The sequence below is a fragment of the Medicago sativa genome, chromosome 6 (genome assembly GCF_051527215.1).
Source record: "Medicago sativa cultivar Bolivia chromosome 6, Bolivia_mono, whole genome shotgun sequence".
In the NCBI taxonomy this organism is placed as follows: Eukaryota; Viridiplantae; Streptophyta; class Magnoliopsida; order Fabales; family Fabaceae; genus Medicago; species Medicago sativa.
Window position 1 is genome coordinate 23,839,619 of NC_140754.1, and position 18,636 is coordinate 23,858,254.

The following is an 18,636-nucleotide window of genomic DNA, read 5'->3' on the forward strand; positions in this document are numbered from 1 at the left end:
TCATATACTTGTCTTGATATTGTGGTAAATTTTGGGTGAATTTAGCTACTTTTAGGTTACAAATTTCATTAACTTTTGCCAAGTTTTTTTTTGTAGTATTTCTTTTGCTTATAATCTTCAATTCCTATTATTCCTTATGCCACTAACCATTTCATTTCATGTTTCATACTCCATAAAGCATTCCATACTTCATCCCCTTCTTCACTTTATTCCTTGCATTTTTAAACTTTACCAAAACTTAGTATGTAAAGACCTAGGAGTTTTGTAATTTCTTTTATATTTTTAATTCTTGCAAGACCATAGAATGTATCTAGGCCAATGATGTAAAGGACAATGGACTCTAATGATGTACACCGACACAAGCACCGACACATGCACACACATCACATGAATATTTTTAGGTATATGGTTAGGATATGCATGTTTAGATGTATGTTTAGGATTGTATGTTTAGATGAATGCCTAGGATTTACACTTAGAAAAATCCTTTTCCAAAAAATATGAACAACATCACTCAAAATCATTTTCACAATAAACCTTGGGATCAAAATCCCATTGAATTTTCCTTTTCTTTTCTTAAATAAAAACTTAATGAATTTTAATCATACTTTGACTTTCATTTTGCAAAATAACTAATTCCACCTCACCTTTTTCCAATCTTATGCCCTTGAGGCCTCTTTTCCTCATTCTTCAAATTCCAATTTTCAAACTTAAAATCAACCAACAAAAACAAAAACATTTTTGGAAGAGAACTACGGTGGATTTGATCCCTTAAACGGGTACGTAGGCAAGGAATCAAAGTTCCTTCAATTCAAATAAAATAAAAATCCAAACACATTCTTCTCCCTCCAATTCTTCATTTAGAAAACCTTTAGGCTTAATATCACTTTTCAAAATAGCATTTAAAAATAAAGCGCGCGCGTAGAAAGTAAAGACGGTTCCTATAGGATACTATAGTCGTTATGGGTGCCTAACACCTTCCCATAGCGAAAACAACTCCCGGACCTCGATTCTCAAGGGTTTTGCTTACTTTTTCCCTTCCCAAGAAAAATGAGATATCACCGGTTAAAAAGGTTCAAACGTGATCAATGTTTGACACCCGAAAACGAAGATAAAACACGGGGTAACTTGGGCCCGAAGAAAAAGCAGCAAAAGGGGCTTACGGAGGTGGCACGGCCGTGCCACATGTTGGCACCGGCCGTGCCAAGCTTCGACTTGGTGGGAACATATTTTTGTTTCGTATCTTCGTATTTTCGCACCGTATTTGCTCCGGTCCTCTTTCTTTTGCTCCAAGACACCTTCCACCATATATCCGTTCCTAAAATAAAATAAAAGACAATTTAAAGTAAAATATTCTAAAAGGAAATAAAATGCAATATAATTAAATCAAATCTTATTTAAAACTAAACTAAATAAAGCATTAAAATATACTAATCTATGACTCATCACACTCAATGATATGCTAACCGCCCTCTCCAAAGTCATGTCTAAGTTCGCTCAACATGCATGCCTTTCTTCAAGCTCTTGAGAAAAGAAACGAAGTTCGAGTGGACGGACGAGTGCGAGAACACCTTGAAACATCTCAAAGAAACCCTCTTTGCACCGCCGAGTGCTCTAGCGACCCGACCAAGGTGAAGTATTATACCTATAGCTTTCTGTTTCCTCCGACGCAGTAAGCGCGGTCCTCATCGAGAAACAGTGGAGGGACAAAAACCGGTATACTTCACCGGTAAAGCGTTGCTAGGGCCTGAAACGAGGTACCGAGAGAATTGAAAAGGTGGCCCTCGCCCTCCTCACTTGCGGCCCAAAGATTGAGGCAATGCATTGTAGCCCATACGGTGATAGTCCGGATAGACCAACCCATCGGACAAATCTTGGGTCGACCGACGTTGTTGGTCGGATGGTGAAGTGGTCACTCGAGCTATCCGAGTTCGACATACACTACGAGTCCGGGGAGGCACTCAAGGCGCAGTGTTCGCCGACTTCCTTGCCGAAATGAATTTCCCGAGTGAGAACAACTACGAGGAATGGACTGTCTTTGTGGACGAATCATCCAATTCCAAAGGAAGCGGAGCCGGAATAATCGTAGAAGACAACAAAGGTATCACTTTCGAGATTTCTCTTGCTTTATCATTTCTCGTAACTAATAACACTGCAGTACGAAGCCTTCTTGGCCGGCTTACAAACCGCCCAAGACATGGGGGCAAAAAAGGTAAAAATCTTTACCGACTTGCAACTCGTGGCTTCCCAAGTCACGGGAGAGTTTCGAGGTGAAGGAAGACCACCTCCAAAAGTACGTCCAGTTAGTACTAGAGAAAATGAAAGAATTCGAAATTGTCGAAGTAACTCACGTTCCGCGCGAACGTAATACTCGAGCGAGATATTCTTCCAAAACTCGCAAGTACGCGGACCGCAAATGGGAACAAAACCGTAACACAGAAGTTCTTGATGAACCAATCATCCAAGACAAAGGAACTCAATCTCAAGAGATCAACTCGATCATCGGAATGGAAGACCGGAGGGGACCCATCTCTCGATACATAGAGAATGGAGAACTCCCTTCCGACCCACGCGAAAAAACAAGGCTAAAACGAAGGGCTGTTCATTCACTTTGGTAGAGGGAACCTTGTACAAAAGAGGCTTCATCACCCCACTTATCAAGTGTATAGGACCTATGAGACCCAAGAAGTCCTCGGCCGACGTTCACAACATTATATGCGGACAACACCTTGGCGCCAAAGCTCTCGCGAAAAAGGTCCTACGAGCGGGATACTATTAGCCTACCATGTTAAAGGACGCTCAAGATTATGTGAGTCTTTGCGATAAATGCCGGCGACACGGGGATATGCACCTAGCACCCCCGGCTGAGCTAACATCCTTAGTTTCCCCTTGGTCTTTTGCATGGTGGGGCATCGACCTTTTGGGACCATTCCCCAAAGCCGATGGGCGACTAAAATATCTAGTGGTCGCCATCGACTACTCAACTAAATGGATCGAAGCGAGAACCGTTGGCCAAGATCACGGCTAAAAACGTACTCCGTTTCTTCAAAAGAAACATGCTAGCAAGGTTTGGAGTACCGGCTCTGCCGATATCCGACAATGGTACACGGTTCACGGACTAAAGGTTCCGGGACTACCTAAGGAATATCGGCATCAAACAAAGCTTCACCTCAGTTGAACACCCTCAAGCCAACGGCCTCGCCGAGGCAGCAAATAGATCATTCTACGAGGGATACGAAGAAGGCTAGAAACGTCCAAAACCCAATGGGCTGAAGAGTTACACGCGGTCCTTTGGGCCTACGTAACTACTCCCCATTCCATAATCGGCGAGTCACCTTTTTCGACTTACATGGCGTACCGACGCCAACACCGACTTCCCGGCCAACACGAAGAATCTACGTGAAGAGTTCGAATTTGTTGATGAAGTCGGGAACGACGCTACCTAGCGAGAAGCGGCGCTACTCGCCATAACAAGAAAGTCATAAAGATAGAATTCGAAGTGGGCGACCTCGTCCTCCTGCGAAACCGAAGGATTCGAAGAGGGAAAACTCGCCGCCAACCGGGACGGACCCTACAAAATCCGGATAAAAATCGGGACAAGGGATTACGGATCCTACTCTAACGTATATACTTAGTTCTATACAACGAACTTCTCGCTCTCCAAACGAGCAATTAAACGGAAGAGGAAAGTCGTGCCACTCCGAATCCAAAAAGAAAAAGGATAAGAAAAATTTACACAACAAATTCTCTTACTCCTCGGTATATACTCTTACCGCTGCGACATCACTTCTCGGCATGTTATGTAGAACCCCGGCTCGCGATGGTTGATTCACGCCTCGGTGCATTGAATTTAGGATTATTTCTTCGTTCATCCGCCGTTACACGTCGGAAAAACAACTTTGGACACACATTCGGATAAATGATGTGAAATATTTCGAACTAAATACCTAGGAAGAAATAGGCAAAACTTTGATTTTAACATGTCAAAGTAGGAAGCTCGCGGGTGGACATGCGAAACTCCCCATCCATTAATTCACTACGTCGAAATAATGACCGTCGGGGGGTTGGCCATATCACCTCGACTACAAGCCTCGTCGGCCAAAAAGCGAGCATCATCGGGAAGAGCATGCAAATTGTCACATTTTGTAAAGCATACAAGATAAACAAGTTCGCTCCCAAACAAATACTTCAAACAAGATAAAGCCTCACAGAACGAGCCATCAAATTCAAAACATTATACTTGAGAAATAAATCATACATTTTCTAACAAGTGTAGTTGAGAATAAACTGGTTATATTATAAAGGTGCTAAAACCACAAAGGGCGCACAATTTCATTACAAACTTGGTTGTTGAAGAATATTAATTACAAAGTGCCCATTGTCCTCTTTGGGATCGGGGGCGAGTAATCACCCCATCTCTCAATTCGCTAAGGGGATGAATTTCTTCGACGTTCGGCTCGATACCCGGGTTCACCACCTTCACTCGAGCCACCGCCCGATAAAAGCCAAACTTGACGGCATCCACCAAGCTTCCTTCCAACTCACCAATCATGTCCACAAGGTCAACGCGCCGCAGACGGCAAGGTCTTCGCCCTCATACTCCCCGGGAGGTCCGCCTTCTTTAGAGCTTCCTCCAAGGACACCTTCTCCTCGGCCGGCTTCCGGGACGAATCGGCAACTTGCTCAAGAGCAAGTTTGAGCCTCTCGTCAATCGCTCCTTCAAGACAAAGAAATAAACAAGTTGATAATTATTCATTCTCTTAACAAGTTGATAATTGAAATTGTTGATAATTGTGTTTTTCTCTACTATGTTGTAGGTTCACAAAGTTGTTGAGCTAAGCAAAATAAACAGGAGCAGAGGCGTAACACAACCATGTAGAGGTATACATATTTACTTTTCACTATTTTGTGTTAAATTTGTAGTTTTATAGATTAATTTTTTATATTACCGAATCCGATATTAATTTCCTTCACTATTTGATGAGTATGTGATAACTTCATTTTATAAACACATGGTTGCATTTACTAAAGCCGAAATTGTTGGTGATAACCTGCATTTGATAGAGATTTGTCCAAATTCGTGCGGCATTGTCATCAAAATTCATGATTATAGAAATTTTCACCAAACCAAACCAAATTTCTTGAATCCAAGAATTCCATTTCCTTGGTATTTCAAAGAATTACAACTTCCTTATCAAGAAAATATGTTATGGAGATTATTTTGTCTTGGCTTGGCTGTTACCGATTGCAAATTGAGGGCTCTACATGGTTTTTTTTTTAAAATGTACATGTGTTTTATATGATGAGGTGTGTTTATGAAAGAAAAAAAAATCAAATGGTTACTTACCTCGATTTCTAAATGTACATGTGTTTTACAATTTTGCAGGTTTCTTATGGAGAAATTCAGATTGGTACTCATTTGGTACCTGCTGCATCTTATGCAAGAGGTACTAGCAGCAATGGTTACTTACCTCGGATTTATAAATTGCTATTTGACTCGCATTCCCTCTATTGATTTATGATCGGGATATTTGGCACCTAACTGTTGTTTCTTTATGGTTTAGGCTATACAAATCCAACTTATGCCTCTCGCCTTACGGCCTTCTATTCCTGTCTTTACCTTTCTACTTGCCGTGATCATGGGGTTAGCTTCACTCTTATGAATTTCTACTATCACTCTTTTATGTATTTCTTATGAATGTATCAAAAACAATTTGATTATTAGTCCATTTTTTTGTAGCACACATATGCATAAAGTAATGGCATAGTTTAATGATCTTATGTATGCGGTGTAGAAAGAGTGAATTTGCGAGTATTGAAGGTCCGACAAAGGTTGGAGGGACTGTTATATGTGTTTCGGGTTCCATATTTATGGTTTTGTATCGCTGTCCATCGTTAATACACCACACACAAATGACAGAAATTGTTGTTGAATTTCATTAGGGTTATGTTTGATTTGAATTTAATTTGATTTGGAATTAGTTTTGTGCCCTAATTTTGTGTTTCACTTGTGGTGATTATCAGTATAAAAAATCATGAAGAATCATGAAGGTTGCCGTCTGAATTGATGTCTTTGGTGGTAAGCTTATATATCATTATTGTTTCTTTATTTTAAAAACTAAACTTTCCGAGGCTGCTTTTTTAGAATCGTAGTGACACCTTAATTTTGTTGATGTTCAAAGTTTTTGCCAAAATTATAGTGGCACCGAAGGAAAATCGAAAGATATCATACACGAGCGGAAGAAGAAGAAGAAGAAGAAGAAGAAGAAGAAGAAGAAGAAGAAGAAGAAGAAGAAGAAGAAGAATTTCGATTTTCTTTCCTTGGATCATTACGAATTTGACATGAATCGGTGATACGATTGGTACCTCGATAGTTTCGTTTCGAATCATGATCACGGCTAAGCAAAGCGGCAAAGCCTCTAGTAAGTCCACACGAACAGTGCTCCTCCAAAACTCGGTGCTAGCCAATGAATTGGAAGTGCGAGAGAAGAAAGGGGTTGCTTCAAAATGTGTAACCAAAAACTTCAGCACCAGCAGTTCTATTTATAGAACTTCTAGTGTGCTCGCAAGTCATAAGTCACTATTGGGCTTCGGTAAGCCCAACAACGAGTTTAGTAATTTTGCTAACTAATTAGCGTTATTTACTAAACGCACCCCTTATATAAGTCATACTTATATATTTCTCTTTTGATCGTTCTTTGTGTGTGACCCTATAGGTTCTAGTCACGTTGGCAATAATATTAAATCTAATATTTAATATTATAAACAATGAGCGGTATCTAGCAACACATCATTGCTACCCAAGTGACAAGAATGTCAAGTGATACGACGAAACCTTTCCATGATAATACTCATGTGTACACTTACTCCTTTGTCTCGATATATTTATTGATCCCAAGGCATAGATATTGTCACCCTTGTATAGATCAATGTTTATATTCCTTGATTCCGAAATATACTTGAATAACGAATAAGTCCAATATCTTATATTGACTTAGTTCGGTATGGCCATGCAATTTTACAAATCATATTTCATCAAGAGGCCTAAAGATATATCTCCTGTTTATGAGGAGGGACAAATCCCATCTAGGACACTCATGTCCCTCAGCATGATTCATCAAGTACCCATCAACCAACGTTATGGTTATCCTTTTACGTACAACGTTAGAATGGCAACAAAGCACTTCGAGTCCACATCTAGGGATCATAGTGGTTTCAGGTCTAAGAGCGATATACATTATTATCATCGTGAGAATATCTTATGACAATTTCATAACTTACTATGTAGTATTCTCACGGCGGGTCAATCCAATATAAATATTACTCCTAATATTTATATCTATGTGAAGACTTGATAACTCTTTTATCCATGATCCGTGAGATGTGATCATCGCCTACCCACATAACAGTCTCTATGCTTTAATGATATCCCACTTCTCAATAAAGTTTGACTACGGATACTTTAAGAATAGTTTCCTTATGTTTAACGGGGTCTCACAATTAAGTTATACTTAATGTTCCATCAAACGGACTAACTATTCTAGGGACTTTATTATTTTGAAACAAAACAAAATCAATAAAGAAATGCCTTATTATTATATATTCACAATATATACTTATATCAATATCATGATACAAAGCCAAACCCAATCAACATAGATTGGCTATTAGGGCTTACTCCAACAATCTCCCACTAGCACTAAAAGCCAATCAAATATTAACTCAATATCTATTGGTCAAGTGTTAGCATCAAGCACACTATGGACAAGATACTCTACTAGCAGATAAGGAACTCTTTCCTATGTTGGTAGATCTTACTTCTTTCAATTTCCACTTTCGATCTTCTATCGAAAAGAAATCGAAGTGTCAAAGTATACATTTGAATCATTGGTGAGATCAAGTTTTTCATTGCTCGCAAGATTTAAACCAATTTTACCTCGTACGAGATTAATGGAATCCACAACGCAAGAAACACATATTTTTTCACTCAATTATGAGCTAAACAATCCAAATCATTTATATTTGACATCCGTAATAGAAACAACAACTATCCGAAGCCTGTACTTTTACAAATTTCATAGGTTATATCTTTGCATAACATTTATTCCAAATTACGATCTGGATATACCGTACACCTATATGAAAGTCAACATCATTGTAACTCATTTACAATGTTTCTTTCATCCATGTTCAAGAAACAATCCATAGTCCTTTAAGATATCCAAGGATATTCTTGAAGGTATTCTAGTGTCGAACACTATAATCAATTTTGGTACATATTAGGAATAATTTTCTAACCATGTCTCACATGTATAGATAAATTGTTTTGGTGACTAGTATGTCATCCACATACTCCACCAAACTAATATCAATGCTCCCACTAATCTCCTTATGTGCACAAGATTTCTTTATTAATAAAAGTTTTTCATAAAACTTCACTAATAAAACAAATAATTCAACTTCAAGAAGCTTGCTCCAATTCATACATGAATTTTGTAATATATATACCTTTCTAGCATCCTTTGGATTAACGAAACCCTACATATATGTCAAATACATATACAAGGTCATTCTAATTAAAGAATGCAACATCGTTGTCCATCTCCTAGAATTTGCATTATACAATAATGACAAGTGGGATCGTTAGATTTAAGCATTATGATGATGTAATAGTTTCGTCATGATTTGCATCACGAGTTGCATGAAACCTTCTACAATCAATCACATCTTAAATGTATTCATAATACCATCCATGTCGGCTTTCTACAAGAAAACTCACATTCATCTCATGAGTCATACTCATTTGGATGATTTAACCAATATCCATATATGGTTTGTGTACATGGATTCTTTATAAGATCCCATGGCGTTTAGCCATTTCTCAAAGTTCAGGCCATTTACGACCTTCTAGGAAGTAATAGGGCTCATGACGTTAGGATCGTCTGGAGGTCAAGCTTGGAGAAGCAAGGTCGTTTCTAGGATTAGTTTAGATTCTCTTATTGGCTTGAGAGAGTCATAGCGTTAGGATGGCCATAATCATGTCACTTTTATTATTGTATAATCATTATGCATGTTATGATTGGAGTGCGAATATATATGATATATAAGCCGTGGTGAGGTGAGATCAAACTTAATAAAAATCCTTCAATTCAAAATATTAAGTTTAATGCTTTCCAAAAGTTTAACACCCTTCAAGACTAATATCGAAATGTGTAGGTTTCGCCTCCGCGAGGTGCACTTTCTATACTAGTAAGTTGCGGTGCGGTAATCCAATTTACCCAAGTGTTATTCTTTTGGGTTTAACTTAACTAAATTAATTTTAATAAGATTAAAATAAATTTAGTAGCAATGTTTGGGAACATCTATATGATAGATTAGAGTAAGGAGTTATTCACTCAAATGATTTGAAAGTTGTATGAGATACAATTGGAAGGAGTTCCTACCTAAATAACTGAGTTTTGAGTACAGCCCCCGTTGACTTAAAGCAAGGTGAAATATGGATTTCAACCCACTAGAAAATCTTCCAATGAGATTTTCCGATTCAAATGTTGAAGGTAATTTGTTTTGAGTAAAATAGTGGGAGCATATTTAATTAAAGACATATTTAAATATGTTTTAAATCATGATACATTTATTTTATTTATTTACGTATTTAGAATTTCTTTAGCATATAAATTTTATTATACCGTTAAAAGTTCTTATGGAGAACAAAATTTTCGAAAAGAGTTTCGAATTGGTACAAAATTTAAGAATTGTTACTCAAGAATGAGAAAAACTCGTATATTCTCGAGCGAGTTATTTCCTAGCAACTTTCTATGTCTATATTTGAAAAACAACGCTTATCAGAAGCATTGGGTCAAATGAGTAGAATTAAAATTGGCATCGTATCATGTTTTATGTGCATGGCTTTTCGATTTGTTTGATGTTTCGAAACCGTTTCGGTGAAGTATTGACATATCGATTATACATATCGACGGGAACATGATTGGAAACAAATCAAATTAGATTATCTTTTAAAATTGTTTTAAGAGATAATAATATTTTCGCAAATATTTGATTTGCTAATATTTTGATATTGTATAAGGAATTAATTTGGAATGCAAATCCGTTAATAAAATAGAATATTAAGTGTTAATATTTTATTATTTAAATTTAAATATTAATTAAAATTGATTGATCAATATCATATATGTGATATATGATTTTAATACAACATCATTATATGTGATATATTGATGATATCATTCGTTCAATAGGTTTTATATAATTGATTGTGAATTTGTAGTCAACTCGTGAGATTGAGCTTCGAATACCGATTACGGTGAAGCATCAAAGATCCGGTTGTCCATACCGAACAAACAATTGTTAAAACTATTGATGTTTGATTGTTGTATTAGGAAACCTAACTATACAAGCGTTGTATTATTATGGTTGTATCATTCGATCAATTGTTTTCAAAGAGATTGTTGTGAATTTGAACAATTCGTGAGAGTGAGCTTCAATATCCGAATCCGGTGAAGCATCATAGATCCGGTTGTTCATGCTAAACAAACAATCCTTGAAAATATTTATGTTTAATTAATTTATTTAATTGGAGAAAGGTAGTAAATTTAAAAGATCATGATTTTGAAAGAGTTTCAATATCAGTATATGATTTTTGAATTTGGTAATAAAATATTTGCTTAATTTTAGCCCTGTAATTTGTTTTGGAAACAAATTGATTGCCTAAATAAAGCAGATTTAATTATAATAATTATTGAGTGTCAATATTAATATAATTAAGCTTCTTGAAGTTGAATTATTTGTTTTATTAGTGAAGTTTTATGAAAAACTTTGATTAATAAAAATCTTGTGCACACAAGGAGAATAGTGGGAGCATTGATATTAGTTTGGTGGAGTATGTGGATGACATACTAGTCACCAAAACAATTTATCTACACATGTGAGACATGGTTAGAAAATTATTTTCAATTTGTACCAAAATTGATTGTGGTGTTCGACACTAGAACACTTTCAAGAATATCCATGGATGTCTTAAAGGACTAAGGATTGTTTCTTGAACACGGATTAAAGGAACATTGTAAAGAAGTTACAATGATGCGACTTTAATATCGGTGTACGGTATATCCAAATCGCAATTTGGAATAAATGCTATGCTTGGATATCAACTATGAAATTTGTAAAAGTACAACCTTCAAATAGTTGTTGTTTCTATTACAGATGTCAAATATATATGATTTGGATTGTTTAGCTCATAACCGAGTGAAACCATGTGTCTCTTGCGTTGCGGATTCCATTGATCCCATCTGAGGTGAAATTGGTTTAATCTTGCGAGCAATGAATACTTGATCTCACCAATAATCCAAATGTATACTTTGACACTTCAATTTCTTTTCGATGGAAGATCGAAAGTGGAAATTGAAAGAAGTGTAACCTACCAACATAGGAAATAGTTCCTTATCTACTAGAATAGTATCATGCCCAGGTGTGCTTGATGCTAACACTTGATCAATATATATTGAGTTAATATTTGATTGGCTTTTAGTGCTAGTGGGAGATTGTTGGAGTAAGCCCTAATATCCAATCAATATTGATTGAGTTTGGCTTTGTATCATGATATTGATATAAATATATATTGTGAATATATATAATAATAAGGCATTTCTTTATTGATTTTGTTATGTTTCAAAATAATAAAGTCCCTAGAATAGATAGTTCATGTAATGGAATATTAAGTGTGACTTAATCATGAGATTACATTACGTAAAGAACGCTATTCTTAAACATATCCATAGTCAAGCTTTAATATGAATTGGGATAATAATAAAACATAAAGACTATTATGTATGTAGACCGATGACCGCCTCTCATGGGTCATTGATATTGAGATATTAAGTCTATACATAGGTATAAATATTAGGGGTAATATTTATCTTGGATTGACCCACCGTGAGAATACTACATAGTATGTTATGAAAATGTCATAAGATATTCTCACAATGATAATAATGTATATCGCTCTTAGACCTGAAACCACTATGATCCCTAGATGTGGACTCAAGTGCTTTGTTGCCATTCTAACGTTGTACGTAAAAGGATAACCATAACGTTGGTTGATGGGTACTTGATGAATCATGCTGAGGGACATGAGTGTCCTAGATGGGATTTGTCCCTCCTCATAAACAGAGATATATCTTTAGGCCTCTTGATGAAATATGATGTAAAATTGCATGGCCATGCCGAACTAAGTCAATATAAGATATTGGACTTATTCGTTATTCAAGATATTTCGGAATCAAGGAATATAAACATTGATCTATACAAGGGTGACAATATCTATGTCTTGGGATCAATAAAGATATCGAGACAAAGGAGTAAGTGTACACATGAGTATTATCATGGAAAGGTTTCGTCGAATCACTTGACATTCTTGTCACTTGGGTAGCAATGATGTGTTGCTAGATACCGCTCATTGTTTATAATATTAAATATTAGATTTAATATTATTGCCAACGTGACTAGAACCTATAGGGTCACACACAAAGAACGAGTCAAAAGAGAAATATATAAGTATGACTTATATAAGGGGTGCGTTTAGTAAATAACGCTAATTAGTTAGCAAAATTACTAAACTCGTTGTTGGGCTTACCGAAGCCCAATAGTGACTTATGACTTGCGAGCACACTAGAAGTTCTATAAATAGAACTCGGTGCTGAAGTTTTTGGTTACACGTTTTGAAGCAACCCCTTTCTTCTCGCACTTCCAATTCATTGGCTAGCACCGAGTTTTGGAGGAGCACCTTTGTTCGTGTGGACTTGCTAGAGGCTTTGTTGCTTGCCGCTTGCTTGGCCGTGATCGAAATTCCGGTTTCAGATTCCGGCTTTCGGATTCCACAGTTCAAGGTAACAATCGAATCACCGATTCATGTTCGAATTTCGTAATGATCCAAGGAATGAAAATCGAAAATTTTCCGTCGCTTCTACTCCATTCTTCTATTCAATTTTTCGCTCCGATACCACCGAAGGAAAATCGAAAGATATCATACACGGCGGAAGAAGAAGAAGAAGAAGAAGAAGAAGAATTTTGATTTTCTTTCCTTGGATCATTACGAATTTGACATGAATCAGGTGATACGATTGTTACCTCGATAGTTTCGTTCGAATCACGATCACGGCTAAGCAAAGCAGCAAAGCCTCTAGTAAGTCCACACGAACGGTGCTCCTCCAAAACTCGGTGCTAGCCAATGAATTGGAAGTGCAGAGAAGAAAGGGGTTGCTTCAAAACGTGTAACCAAAAACTTCGGCACTGCAGTTCTATTTATAGAACTTCTAGTGTGCTCTACAAGTCATAAGTCACTATTGGGCTTCAGTAAGCCCAACAACGAGTTTAGTAATTTTGCTAACTAATTAGCGTTATTTACTAAACGCACCCCTTATATAAGTCATACTTATATATTTCTCTTTTGACTGTTCTTTGTGTGTGACCCTATAGGTTCTAGTCACGTTGGCAATAATATTAAATCTAATATTTAATATTATAAACAATGAGCGGTATCTAGCAACACATCATTGCTACCCAAGTGACAAGAATGTCAAGTGATCTCGACGAAACCTTTTCATGATAATACTCATGTGTACACTTACTCCTTTGTCTCGATATATTTATTGATCCCAAGGCATAGATATTGTCACCCTTGTATAGATCAATGTTTATATTCCTCGATTCCGAAATATACCGAATAACGAATAAGTCTAATATCTTATATTGACTTAGTTCGGCATGGCCATGCAATTTTACAGTTATATTTCATCAAGAGGCCTAAAGATATATCTCCTGTTTATGAGGAGGGACAAATCCCATCTAGGACACTCATGTCCCTCAAAGCATGATTCATCAAGTACCCATCAACCAACGTTATGGTTATCCTTTACGTACAACGTTAGAATGGCAACAAAGCACTTGAGTTCACATCTAGGGATCATAGTGGTTTCAGGTCTAAGAGCGATATACATTATTATCATCGTGAGAATATCTTATGACAATTTCATAACTTACTATGTAGTATTCTCACGGCGGGTCAATCCAATATAAATATTACTCCTAATATTTATATCTATGTGAAGACTTGATAACTCTTTTATCCATGATCCGTGAGATGTGATCATCAGCCTACCCACATAATAGTCTCTATGCTTTAATGATATCCCACTTCTCAATAAAGTTTGACTACGGATACTTTAAGAATAGTTTCCTTATGTTTAATCGGGGTCTCACAATTAAGTTATACTTAATGTTCCATCAAACAGACTAACTATTCTAGGGACTTTATTATTTTGAAACAAAACAAAATCAATAAAGAAATGCCTTATTATTATATATTCACAATATATACTTATATCAATATCATGATACAAAGCCAAACCCAATCAACATAGATTGGCTATTAGGGCTTACTCCAACAGTGCACGTGAATCCAAACATGTGTTTAACTAATAGTGTGGATCAATTGAAAACCTAGATATTAATGTTTTGCATTTTTGTGATTGGACTGTCCGATGAGTGGTGATTACGGTATATCCGTTTTTCCTGAGGAAGACAACATAATTAAATGCATTTATATTGATATGTGGATTTTCTTGGAGAAGATACTTTAGGGAAAATTTGATTTTGAATTTGATTTTAGATACCCAATGATTTTATGATACCTTTTGAATTTTTGATGTGGGTTTTGAATAAAGTTATCAACTTTGGAGTTTTTGATTCAATGGGGCTGATGGGTTTGTTTTGTTTTGTTAATTGCAGCAATTTTGGTTTTGAAGGAGGAATTGGAAAAATGCAGAAGTAAAAATTTTGTGCCAGTTTTGGAAGAGTTTATTCCTTTGAAGAAGAAATGTGGTTAATGTATGAGGTTCTCCTCTTGCAATTCATGTTATATGTTGATTTTGCAAATGATTTAGTATGTTTATCCTTGAAATTTTATTGTTGTGTTTATGATTTTATGGTAAGATTGGTTGATTTGAAAATAGGAAGATAAATGCAGTGTTAATATAATTGCATAAGAGAATATAGAAGAAAATTAAGGTTGTTGTTGCTATTTAAATTTCGTGTGATGTATAATGGCAGTTTCGTCGTCGTCTCCTCCTACCTTTCTACTAGAAGGTTAGAAGACGCAAGTATTCATTTATAATGCTTTGATGTTCTAACTTATATAGAGCTTTAATGTTCAAACTTATATAGTGAATTAATTGATAGGATTTTGTAAAATGAATACATCAAGATCATTTTATAGAGCTTAGAAGAAGATTAACTTATTAACAAATTAACTAAAAACCTAACTAACTAACTAAATTGTAACACAATTTATGTATTTACTGATATGTAGATTGTAGTCTTGGGAGGCAATATGCAAGGCGAAGTATCCAAGGGCATAGAAGTCATAAGCTTAAACAGGTTTGTGACACGTCAAACTAATTCACCACATACCCCCGTCTCATCTCTTCCACACTTCTTTTGTTTTTGTGTATTTGACCGAGATTTTGTTAAAATGGTCGGGACGTTCTACTTACTCGGCATTCATGGATAGTGTTGGTACTACATAGGCAGAGGGAGACAAAAAATCTATGGGCCAAACCATTAAGAAAATTTGAGTTAAATGATCAATCTTTGAACTTAATACATATAGTGAATTTGAGTATCGTTTTTCCGGAGAGTATTTCGGTGTTATGCCGCAGAGATGTTTTTTATGTAAACCGGGACGAAGTACTTCCCGGAGCTACCGCAGTTGTCTCAACCCTCGGAGGTTTTGGTAGCGAGGAACAAATGAGTAAGATTAACGGCGAGGCTAATGTTGTGGCTGTAAATGCCTGTAAACGAATATGGTGAGCCATCTCATTGAGCGTTATTTTGCGTTAAATTATTCACTTGCATTTTTCCTTTAGAGCGTTGTTATGTGCCGTTTACAAGGCGAGTTCATTCTAATTTCCATTAACTGTCATATATAAGCAAGTATAGCTTGATTTGAAGTTGAAGTGCATAGAATTGTGTGATAGTATCATTAGATCAAGTTGAATGTTTACGGATATGGAGATGGATAAGTGAAATAAATTAGACATAACCGCTTAATTAAGTTGTTTATCCAAATATAGCCTTAGCAACGTTAGCACCTTCCAATGTTTCTTTACATTTTTGTTGGCTGGTTTGTATATATACAAACAAAGATGGTTTGATGCTTATGGCTTTATATGATGTATATTATGTACTGGGATATTCTTTTGCAATGATGCTTTAAATTTATTTATGAAGTCGGATTAATAACCAGATGTGCTATTCACGACTCACGCAATGTTCTTTTACCTTGCAGAATTCCCAAATTCATATTGATCTCAGTTCATGACTATAACTTACCATCGTTTTTACTTTCATTGGGGTACTTCACAGAAAAGAAAAGCGTAATCCGAGGTTCTATCCAAATTCCCTATTGTTTCGTAATCCGAGTGAATGGTCCTATGTAAAAAAATAATCACCGATAGCTTTTTATATATTATTATGTTGTACTAACAAAAAAAAAGGAAGAATCTTTTGAGTACTTATCAAAGTTTTTTTCACATTAAAAAGTGAATCACTCATTGACACACTCATTGATAGCTGTTGTCAAGTATTCTCTTTTAGGTTCCATCCTTTCAAACCTTCTTGTGCTTAGAACCTCTCTCCTTTGTGGTGACATTGTAAACCTTGGAGTGGAGCAGAAATATGACAGAGTAAATCCCCGAAATCCAATTAACACTTCCATTTTAAATCGAGGTATTTTCAAAATAAGTTAATTGAACTATCATGTGTGTTTTTTTGTTTCTACCTTTTTCTTGTGTTCGTTTTTTATATACAACATTTATGTGTGCTACAAGTATATTACTTTAAATCTAAGTGATAGTACTGTAATTTAGAGCTTTTATTTTTCATGTCCATATTACAGGGCGGTTCAAATATTTTTGCCTATTCTATGTAACAACTAAATGCCGCAACAGTTTATAAAGTATGGTTAATTTATCACTCTGGCTGCGAAATGCAGATGAAGTATGCTTAGTGGCTGGTCTTTGGTAACATATGCTGAATTTCATCATGAGGCGCCGTTTTTTTCTTTCCAAGGTTTCTTTCGTATTGTGCAGGGACTGAATATGCAGGATTTGAAAACCTTGGCCATGATGTTTTGGTGCATATGGCTTCGTTGAAACGAAAAGGTCCGGGACAATCAAATGAAGACAGTGACAAATTCAGTTCAGTAACACGTGTGAAGTGCTATACGATTGGCAGCAGCTCGCAGCAGAGTTCCAGTGCAAGCAGCTGCAAACAATAGCACCGACCAATTTAGCAAGAGAATTAGAGTTCGACGATGGACTAAGCCAGCAAATGGAGAGCTAAAATACAATGTCGACATGGCCGTTTTTGAGACGGAGGGATGATTTGGAATCGAATAGCGTGTAAGAAATACTCAAGGAGAGTTCATCAAGGCCAAGACCTCGTCGTTTTTTAGAGTTCCGAAGCAATGGCTTTTTTGAATTTTTACTCTGGATGTACTAATAAGCATGAAGCAAGAGGGTGATGGGATAAAGTTTAATTTCTAACAATTCTTTCGAGAGACATTTAGTTCGTATAATTTTTAATCATTTGTGTTGTTACTCATACAAATGATAGTATAATTGTGACTCGATTGTGTGTTTAAGGTTGCCGAGATATGCACCTGATTTGGTCTTCACTATTAGGATAATCATAAAAATTAATGGCATATATGATATATCTAACGTAAATTTTCAAAGCATGTTTTGTTTTGAATATCTGTTTTACGAATTCGGCACAACAAAATGCCAACAAGACTACATAAGGTTCAAATATACCTCCAAAAAACTCGTATATGAATTAGTGGGATTTCTTTACTCATTAACAGGTGAAAATGTAAACATGTTGGAAAAGGGAGACAAAACCACAATTTGAATTAAAAAACTGCAATAAATGGCAATTCTATTAAGATACTCCTACTTATCTATGTAAATGCATAAATCAATTCCAATCCAGTTTCAATAAATCTATCTTTATAGAAGTGCCATCAGTAAGACTAAATACCTTAATATGTTTTTTTTTTTATAAACTAAAATGTATTACATGAAATAAATCTAGCTAAAGCACAAGAAGTGCCAAGCTATATCAAAACGAGATCATAGTCCGATACAGAGCAAAAAGTACAAATGGACCACATCAAATAAAATAGGCACCAATGTGAGCACCATACAAATGTAGTATACCATAAGGAAGTCTTCAAAGACCTTTGTTATTGCTTAAACATGGTCCCTAATTCAAAACAAGTTGCATTCATATCAGATCGAATTGCATGTACAAATCGAAACAAAAGACAAACAAATGATGAATAATCCAAACTTGGCAAGCATAAATGATAGGATATAATCTCGTACTTTGTTAATATTGATGATAAAGGAACATGAAGAACTAATAATTGAAGGGATCATTAACTAACTAATAATCTCGTACTTTTTATGTGAATTGCTCCTAATATTATGTTATTGTGTCACTCATGAAAAATTGCAAATTAAAACAATTTCAGGTAGAGTATGTGTTGGGAGAAAATCC

The 18,636-nt window shown here is 35.9% G+C and overlaps 1 long non-coding RNA gene across 1 annotated transcript; it reads left to right on the forward strand.

Annotated features, from left to right (window-relative positions):
- The first annotated feature begins 5,831 nt into the window (after positions 1-5,831).
- On the forward strand, positions 5,832-15,412 carry LOC146914041 (uncharacterized). Its single transcript, XR_015016443.1, has 3 exons — positions 5,832-6,079; positions 14,803-14,901; positions 15,383-15,412. It is a non-coding gene; the product is annotated as an uncharacterized LOC146914041 (long non-coding RNA).
- Positions 15,413-18,636: the final 3,224 nt, after the last annotated feature.